We start from the raw sequence: 6679 nt of genomic DNA on the forward strand, positions 1-6679 counted from the left end.
ATGGGTATGATCATATCACCACAATCAACCAAGCTTTCGTATTTTAAAGATTGATTCTTGAACTCCACGGACGAAAGGAACCCGTGGATGAACACTACGCATACCTTGGAAGGGAGGTTCTTGATGATTGATGGAGGAATTTCCTTGAAATTTGATCGTCAAGATTGATCGTGCAACCCTAGTTGTTTTTCTCCTATGGTGCTCTTGGATGATGAGCTTTGAGATGTTAATAGGATTTTAATGTGTTTAGAAGTTATATATTTCGTAGGGTTAAGTTTAGGGACGTGTAAGGAGTGTTAAAAGACTTAATTAACCTCAAAATAACTCAAAACGGAGTGTTTTTGGCATTGGAACTGACTTAGGCGGCGCCTAACCAATCGCCTATCCTTATTGTCTCTCACGAAAATGGGCATAACTTTTCGCTCGGGTATTGGATTAAGGCGAAATTGGTATCGTTGGAAAGCTAATTCAATTATCTATAATTTGGTGGGTATAAATATGAAGAAATACCACATTAACATCGAGTTATACTCATTCAAACATTACCCATGCAAAATCGAACACTAAAACTTGATGGATTCAAAAACTCTTAGTTTGTATTACCTTAAGTGACTCATATGAACATGCTTAATGTATCATAATCTATCTTATCGCTAGGATACACATTGTAAGTCATGCACTAAAATGCTACTCACAGCATAAGAGGTTTCATACGTAGGAAAAATGGTTTGTCTCCTAGCTTAGAAACATATGGGGTATTACAGATTTGATGAAGTGGCTACGATAGACTACTTTGTATATCTCCAAGATATGGCAGTATCCCCACATATGAACATATAACCTATTTGAGATCAAGATTTATGTGGGTTAATTAAATACCCAGCATCAGCATAATCAACAAGATCAAGACTGCAATCTTTAAAATATAATAAGTTCATGTGTTTGATCCCATTTCGATGTCTCCTAGTAGGAGCAGAATTATACCTTTCTAACAAATTAATCAAAAAGGCTATATGAGGCCTTGTAGTATTTATAAGATATATTTTGTCAAGTGACAATATTCAACATTTCACGTGTGACATCTTCAAGTGTATGAAGTGCAAATCAAATAAGTTTTCACTTAATAAGATGCACCCTCTCATGTCACTTGATAAATGTTTCTACGCCAGTATACTTCAATTAATGTAGAATTCAGATCCTCGTAATGTTTTACAATATTCCGCCAATATTGTATCAAATATATCATAGATTATTTCTTATTTTGTATTGGTTTACAATGTGACATAACATTTTATGATCTCATCACTTCATTATTTTCAGGTACCTGAACCTTTCATAAGGTTTCATGAGGTGTTATGTCGTAAGCTCTTCAAGAGCACATTGCCTTCTTATTATGATTATTTTCTTCTTATTTTTCAATGATTATTTCATTTAGAACTAATTAGTCTACCATGCTTCACACATGCATAGACATTGTCCTTTAGGGACACAAAATAGGAGCACGTGCAGCTTAAGCATGAGATGCTTTTGACATTTTACTTGAATTATCTTTTGAATGAGGATCTGATGATAATTCCTAACATATTTCATAGCTGCTTATAATCTCGCCCTTATGTTAGAAAAATTAACATGCATCCTCTATCTTCTTTGAGGAATCAATCTTTGTGCATCATGGTATATTCATTAATTGTATACCGCACATTAAAATTATTAGATGGAATAGTTGGTTCCTGAACTTGAACCAATTGAGAGGGAAGAAATAATCATAATTTATTGGTCTAATGCATACAAGTGTTACTGTATGCAACATATCATATTTCAGACCAACACAAGAAGTTTTTTTATTCTCATTAATAATGGTTTAGAGATTTATCGAAAGCATTCAATGCCGAACCATCATCATCAAGATGAATTGTCTTGATTATACAATCTAAAAATTATGCTCTTATCTCAATTTTATCGAGCAAATAACTTTATGAATGTCAAATGCAGGTTGACAATGAATGTACACGTGATTATCTTATTGATGCATCTTTTTAACATATCACATGATAGGTGAACGGGCCCTTATTCACCTTTTATACTTTTCAGATTTTAAGGGATCCAATTCCAAATTTAGTTGGTCCAATCAACTTGTCATGAGAACAAGCAATATTAAAAGTAATGAAGAATTTTCTAATTTCTTCAATAGATGTTCAATACTCAGTATGCACATCTTTGGGATGTCGCAATCGCTCATGTCAATTTATGAACTTTTATTCTAGCAAACTTCAAGTTTACCATGACATGTACCTTTTACTTTAGTAAATTCATATTTACTAATACATGAATAAATTTTAGATTCACTACTTTAGAAGAATATTTCAAAATAACTCTTCTTAATTTATTCAACCTCTTTCGGAGGTGAGTTGTGATACCATCACAATCAAGTGCATGTTTGTATTAAAACAATCAAAATCTACATTCCCTAGGAATAGAATATAATCATGCCTGAAGCCTATCAAATTTTGATAGTTTATAACCTCTTTCATGATATTGCTACTTCAGGAGTAAATAGAGGCATACATATAATGTAGAGAATTTTTCTCTTAACATATCTTTAATTATAATCCCAATAATTATGTGAAAATATCATCACTTGTCTTCTTTTAGACATATTATGCACTGCTACCGCATTCACTTCAAGAATGAAGCAAGTTGTCAACTTTCAGATTCATCATATATTGCTAACATATTTACTTCATGGAGCATATCAATGGCATATCGTGATTTTTCATCAAATATTGACTTAGCCATCATAATATAATCAATATGGTGCATTGAGATTCAAACTCAACGCCTTATCCATGTATAGGTGTCTTAGGCATAAATTGATGGGGCTGGAACCCAACATCTAATAATCATGGTGCATCAGGATTTTAACCCGATGTCTTATCTTTTTGGTGTGATAGAATTTGAATCCACCGTCTTATAACCAATGACATAATATATCAAATTGTACAACAAGATTCATCAACGAGCCTTTAAAAGCCTACCTTTTTTTTCTTTTAAGCAAAAATACATATTCGTAGATATCATAAATTAATAAACATCTTTACAGACAAACATATCAAAGAAATTATTACTTTTGATACTATGTGACTTTTGATACTTTGTGAATTACATAACTAATTCTATTATACCTGTGCATTATTAATTACATAACAAGTGTCATACAATACAAACCTTCGACTGTGAATGACTTTTGTCATGTAATATGACTCATTAAAGTTACAGATTTCATGAAGAATTGATAACAGATGCAAAAGACATCTGCTTCATCTTGATTTCTACAAGGCTTTTAACCACGGTATAATAAATATTAGAGACTCGTGTTGATAACGTATTATAAAACAAGAAAGAATAAAGAAGAAGAGTAGAGAGAATAGAGAGTAATTCTTATTTTTTGTTCTTGAGGATGATTTACAATGAAGGAATCCCTTCTATTTATAGGGGAAATTTACTCCTAGTTTCTGACTAAAAGACAGATACTTCAAATCCTGATAGATATCAACTAGATCTCAATATTATTAAATCTTGATAGGCATTCACTATAATGTAAATACATTTATAACATTATCCATTTTTATATAAAACCGTATTCTACTTTTTTACTTTAAAATTTTCAATATATTTAAAAATGAAAACTAATCTCCCATAATTTAAACCTCAAAGCTTATCGGGTATTACCCAAAATTGGGGCCCCAAGAAATTTTAGGCCTAAAATGGTTGCATCATCTACCTCCCGCTATGGCCGGTCCTGGAAAATTTATTGTAATTTTAATATAATTCCTTTTGAAAATCGATGATAAAATGTCAAGGGTCATTTGGTATGCGATATTAAAGTAAATAATCGCGGGATAAAATAATAATCCCGGAATAAATTTTTTAATCAGTTGGTTGTCAATATTCGGGATAATTTATCCCAGGACTAATAATTAGTCTCAAGATAAGTTATCCACACATATGGTGGTATTACTATCCCAACTTAATTTATCTTTGGTATAAAATTATAAAATGACAAAAATATCCTCAAACCTCCACACACTTTCATCTATTATCACAATGAATAACTCATTCGAAGGTACTATTTTGGTTTGTTATTTTCTAGCAGATCTTGTTGATGAAGTGGTAACCATAACACAATCTGTATACAATTTCCATGTACTAATATTTGTTAACTTGCAGTATGAGAAAGTATTAAAGTTCATCGCAAATGCCAAAAATGAAGGTGCAACCATTCTTTATGGTGGCGAACGGCCTCAGGTAAAAAAATCCTTCCTGGCAAAAGGATTAATGAGAGAATCTGAGTTCCTTCAAACTCTTTATTTCAATTTGCTCTGACTAATTGACGGTGACAGATCAGTCATCAACATGTCGGTGTTGATTGTGCTGGCTATTGATGATTTGTGTAAGAATTATTTTGGTGAATCCACCAGTGTTGCACTTGTTGATGATAAGGATAAACCTATTGTCACTCTTAACGATGTTGAGATCTACAAGCATAATAAAGAAGAACGAATAGCCAGAACTTGGGGAACCACTGCCCGAGGTCTACCTTATGCAGAGGAAGCAATAACTCATGCTGAAAACTGGCTAATTGGTGGTGATTTAGAATACACACAATATATTTTTACAAATATAAAAATAATTAAGTTCACTAAAGTGAGGGGTATTTTATGAAACAAACAATATATTTTTACAAATAATACACTACATATTATTTTTAGTGCCACAAATCAAACAACCACTAAAAAATAATATCAGGATAACTTATCTCAGCATAACAAATTCCGGCATAACTTATCCCAGCATAACTAATCTCGATATAATTTGTTTTCAAACCAAACAACCCCTAAATATAACATGGGATAAGAGGAAAGAAATGTCTTCAGAATAACCGATGAGGTGGATATGTTCCTTTCCATGCGACTTGAGTCTTTTATTTTTAAATATTACATTCAGTCTTCTATTTTGATTTTTCTGTAAGAAAAGTCAAGTTTGTTGTTTTAAAATAATATTTTTTTCAAAATTTCAAAACTGCCCTTTGATGACCTTAATCACTAATTCCTAATCCTAGGCTTGTGACACAAATTGATTTGATTTGTGACTATGGAATTTCTTTCAATGGGATGGGTAGGTTTTTAAATCGAAGAGAAAACAAAAAGGTTTCCATCCAAGAAATTCTTTATTTGCAAATAGATGTCAGAACACTTTTTACATTATTTATCTAGAAAGAACATATTTGACGAAATAGTTTTTCATTATAGTTTGGAAAACAAAAAGTTAATATAAAACTGAATAGTTTTACAGAAAAGCATTGTCTTACTTCATAAATATTTAAGTACATGCAAATTATTATTTGTAATATTTCAAACCACGGGTAGAGAAATCTCTACAATAGCCTGATGACTCATCTCTTTACAAGCAGGCTTAGTTGCTAGGTGTAGTCGACTTGAAAAGTTGAACATTGCATGAAGTAATTTTGGGGTGGGAATGACGAGGTGAGTGTTCGGTATTTGGTTTATATTTTCAATGTTTGATTTGTGAGTGTTGAAATTTTATTAAATTTAAATTCATATATTTCTTTGGACTATATGAAAATTCAAGAAAATAGTCCAAATAATATGACTTGTTATAAATGTATTTATATTATAGTGAATGTCTATCAAGATCTATAAAGATCTAGATGATTAGGAGCATTTTTCCCTATAAATAGAAGGATTTTGTTCATTGTATTCTCAATCTTATAATCTCTCATCCCTGAATAAAGAAGTCTCCTCTCTTCTTCTCTCTCTATTTATTCTTCTTGTTCTTATTTTATATTTCATAACACGTTATCAACACAAGACTCTGTCAAACAAGGTAAGATTATAAATCTAAAGGTAAGGTTAGTAATTTCTTATGTTATTTGTATTTTGCTACTAATGATATAATTATTGTTGGATTTGAGGAAAAATAATTGGTTTGAAACCATGCATTTATATTTTAAATTTATTCCTCAAGAATAATATTATTAAAAGTGGTGATAATATGTTGGGTTTAAGTCTCATCAATTTATGCCTAAGACACCTTTATATATGTAAGACGTTGAATTTGAATCTCAATGCACCATATTGATGGTATTATGATATCTAAGGAAAAATAATGTGTTTTTAATGAAAAGTAATGAAATATGTCCCATTGAATATGCTCCATTCCATGAAGTAAATATGGTAGCAATATATGATAAGTTTGAAATATGACAACTTACTTCAGTCTTGAAGTGTATGTGATAATAGTGAATAATATGTCCGAAAGAAGACAAGTGATTGAATGCACGAATATACGCATGGAGGGACAATATGATAATGATCATCAAAAGTGATGATATTTTTACACGCATATTATGGTCATAAGATATGTTAGATAAAAATTCTCTAGATCATATGTATGCCTCAATTTGCTCCTGAAGTAGCAATATCATAAAAGGGGTTATAAGCTGTCAATTTGATAGGCATAAGACACGATTATATTTCATTCCTGGGAATGAGAATTTTAATTGTTATAAGCATAGATTCATTCCCTGAGTGAATGTGATGATATTTAGTAAAGCTTATCAATGCAAACGCGCACTTGATTGTGATGGTATCACAACTCA

Source organism: Capsicum annuum, chromosome 4 (genome assembly GCF_002878395.1).
Source record: "Capsicum annuum cultivar UCD-10X-F1 chromosome 4, UCD10Xv1.1, whole genome shotgun sequence".
NCBI classification, from domain to species: domain Eukaryota; kingdom Viridiplantae; phylum Streptophyta; class Magnoliopsida; order Solanales; family Solanaceae; genus Capsicum; species Capsicum annuum.